Genomic DNA, 4036 nt, shown 5'->3' on the forward strand with positions numbered 1-4036 from the left:
ACCCGGGCTCCGCCTCCGGCTGCTGCCGCCAGGGCCGGCGCCCCTCCCCCGCACCGCCTCTTCCGGGTCACGCGCGGCAAGCGCTTCCGGGGGCGCCCCGCCCGGAGCCAATCGCTGCGCGGCCTCGCGGGGACTGCCCATCTTCGGCGCCGCGGGGGGAGGAGCGGCGCGTACCATGCGTGTGCGTCGGGGCGGGGTGACGTCACGCGTCCACCCGGCTCCCGACCGCGAGGCATCCTGGTTTTCTCGGATTAAAAAAAAAAAAAAAATCCCCAATTTTCTGGAAAATACAACAAAAGTAGCCCCAAATCCACATTTTTGCATGATTAAAATAAAACACCATTATGATACACACACACGTACATATATACACACACACATATATACATATACATACACATGCATACATATATATGTATGTATGTGTATCTATATACATACACACACATCTATATATTAGTAATTGGCTCATGATATCTTTTGCCAACAAGGTATTTGCAAAAAAATGTCCTTCATTGCACAAACACTCTCATCAGGCATCAGAGAAAAGATTGTACCCATTCTCCTGGGTCAAAATGCAAGTTTGTATTTTATAGGATTTTACAGGGGGTCAATAGATGGAAAAGCCTCTGGGGAGCAGTTCTTAGCTGGTGAGGAGTCTCAGCTCTCCTATGAGGCTGTGATGATGCAAAGTACTATCTATACATGAATGGTGTTACAGGTTTGGTGGTACTTGGCAGTGCTACACTCGCTGGCACCACAACCGCAAGGGACTTGGGGGTCATGGTTGACCACAAGATGAATGAGCCACCAATGTGATGCCACCACCGGCAAAGCAAATAAAACCCTGGCTTGGATCTACTGATGCATCTCAAGCGAGACTCAAGGAGTCATCCTCCTGCTGTACTCAGCCTTGGTGAGCCCGCAGCTGGAGCACTGCATCCAATTCTGGGCTCCGCACTTTAGAAAGGACGTGGACAAGACTGAGAGAGTCCAGAGGAGAGCCATGCGCATGATCAGAGGTCAAGAGAGCAGGCCTTATGAGGAGAGGCTGAGAGCCTTGGGACTCTTCAGCCTCAAGAAGCGAAGGCTCGGGGGGACCTGGTGGCAGTCCGTAAGCCCATCAGGGGTGTGCATCAGGATCTGGGAGAACATCTGTTCACCAGGGCACCCCATGAGAAGACAAGGTCTAATGGTCACAAACTCGTGGAAGACTGTTTTAGACTGGACATAAGGAAAACCTTCTTTACCGTCCGAGTCTCCAGAGTCTGGAACAGACTCCCGCCAGAAGTGGTGCAAGCACCTACTCTGGATACGTTCAAGAAACACCTGGATACTCACCTTGCTGGGGTGATCTGACCCCAGCTGACTTCCCGCCCCTGGGGCAAGGGGCTGGACCCAATGATCTTGCGGGGTCCCTTCCAGCCCTAATGTCTATGAAGTCGATGAAATGCGTGGAAAGGCTCTGTCTTCGTAAAGTCCCTGGTGAGCAATGAAAATGCTAGAAAGCCAGGCAGGTCTGCAATTCCAGACACAGCTCCATTTCAATGACTCTGGGGAGCTGCACTGCTGCTAAAATGTCCAGCTCCACTTACACACACCCACGCACTGCTTAGTCCACCGGTGTCTGCTTGTGCCCGTGGAGGGCTGCATGTGCACAGGTGATGAGTAGACCAGGGCCCCTGTGAGCAACAGGAGCTCCACATTTCACAACCCAGCCAATAATTTCACTGACCCCAAGACGTCTGCACTGACTCCTCCCTGCTTGTAACAGACCGACAGGATTAAGTTATTACCTACATCCCTCTGGAGACAGAGAGGGATGTAGATAAGTAGCTAGACTTAAGTATCTAGACTTCATGTTCTGGGTTCACAAGGGATGGATTTAATGTTGACTGGGACTGGACCTGCAGGCAGAGGTCTCAATAGACTCATCTACCCTCATTAAGTCCCCAGTTAGGATTCGTAGATATTGTTCTGTTAGGGGGGAAACCTCACGATCATATCATGACTCTGACCCCCCAGGAAGTCTGGCTGGCAGATCTGGGCACGTTATGGTTATGAAGTGCTCCCTGTTCAGAACTGCACGGGCATTATTTAACTGACCAAACCTGTTCCTTAGGTACCTGTGCACACTCCTTCTGCTGTGGCTTGTGATACGAGAGGGAACTAGGGCAAGGGTTGTTATGACATCAACCAGACAGATGAAACATCCTCATCTCTGCACGATGTGTTTCCATTTACAGCTCTGATGATGAATCAATAACCTGTGGCACAGGCCTGAATCATTAGGAGTTGATTGTTTGAGCAGGAAAAAAACTATCAACCCCTAAACCCAGAGATGCAGGAGTTATCATTGTAATTGTCAGGAAATACAGGCAAACCTCAGTCGGAAACCAATTTAGAACCACAGCTTGAATCCCGAGCCTGTCGACAAGAATTACTCAGTGAAATGTCCCCATCCATGAAGAAAGTCCCAATAAGATCAGTTCTGCTCACCTGGACAGAGCCAAGAAGGTGTGTGTTGAAGAACTTGGGGGCTGCTGGACGTCTCCTGTAAGTAAAAGAGCAGGGTGCCTGGTCATTTGCAGAAGGGAGTCACAGATAGATGAATGATTATGCCCTGTTAAATATTCCCAGTAATGGTAGGGGGTGATGAACTGTTTTCCCCTCTCAGTGCACTGCCTATGTCCACTACCAGCTGGTTTTGTCAGTAAGCTGAGGAGCTGAATATTTGCTCCCTAATAATTGTCATTCAGAAATAGGGTCACAATCCTGAGAGGTGTCAAGCGTCCATAACATAGGTGCAAAAACCACTCGTCTGACCCAAAATGAGCATCAGATATTTTCAAAGTCAGCTTCTTGTCAAATGTTCTAACCCATTTGCAGCATTTGAGATGTGCTCTTAGCTCTGCTCCTAACTGATCCTATGTTGCTGTTGCTCTAGCACTCACAGTTCCTCACTGAAATCAGGGCCACATTGGTCTAGGCACAATAAACATCACAGGCAGAGGCAGATCTGGCTTCAAAAGGCCTAAAATCAAAAAAAAACAGACAAAAGTAAATAAGGAAAGTATTATCTTATTTTGCGAGACACAAGGATTTCTTAGGGTGATATCTTTTATTAAACCATGTGTAGCTGGGATAGAATTAGACAGGCTTGCAAATGCAAGACATTCTTCATCAGGTTATCTATGGCATTTTGTTCTCTCAGCTGTTCAAAAAGCATGAAATTCATTATGCAAACTTTCAAAATGTAGTTCAAATACTTACTGAGAAAAAGGCAGCTCCGGAAGCCCAAATCCAAAGTGCTGAAGGCAGATACAAGACACTTACAGCCAATGAGCTAATGCAACAAGAACTGTGTGAGGTGACGGAAAAAGCAGCAATTCAAAATTTGGAGCTAGGACTGCTCTTGAAAAGGTCCCGATGACCTGATGAAGAATGTCTTGCATTTGGCCACATCATGAAGAGTGTCTTGCATTTGAAAGCTCGTCCAACTTTATCTCCACTACACAGTTGGTCAAGTAAAAGATATCACTTGAAGAAATCCTTGCCCCTCGCATCATTTCTGGGCCATCCTGCCTACATCACTCTTATACTACCTTATCTCACTTCTGCAGCTGGGGGAGAAAGGAATAGCAAGAATTAGGTGACTTGTTCAGGGTGAAAGGAGTTGGTCACATGGTAAATGAACATGGATTTTTGAAACCCCTTGCTTACAGCTCCTTGCACAGGCAGTGTTACAGAAACAGAGTGCTCCTAAAACTGTCTCCTGTCTCTGTAGGTGTTTTCTAAGCCCCTCTTTGCAATCCTGGGCAACGTGAACTGAGCATATGACTGTTTCAAAGGGGATAAAAAGATGGATGCAGAGACAGGAGAGCACTTCTTCCTCTCTGGCACTTGGGATGAGAGAAACGGAGGGTACTTCTCCTCTACAAAGTCCCCAGAAGAAAACGCACATGGCTCTCTGGATTCTGCAGGTGACGCGCTTGGGTGGGGGGAAGACCAGTGTGGTGTACAGAAGCACTAGTAG

The sequence above is a fragment of the Gavialis gangeticus genome, unplaced genomic scaffold, assembly GCF_001723915.1.
Source record: "Gavialis gangeticus isolate Ggan-Ray unplaced genomic scaffold, GavGan_comp1, whole genome shotgun sequence".
Taxonomy (NCBI): Eukaryota; Metazoa; Chordata; order Crocodylia; family Gavialidae; genus Gavialis; species Gavialis gangeticus.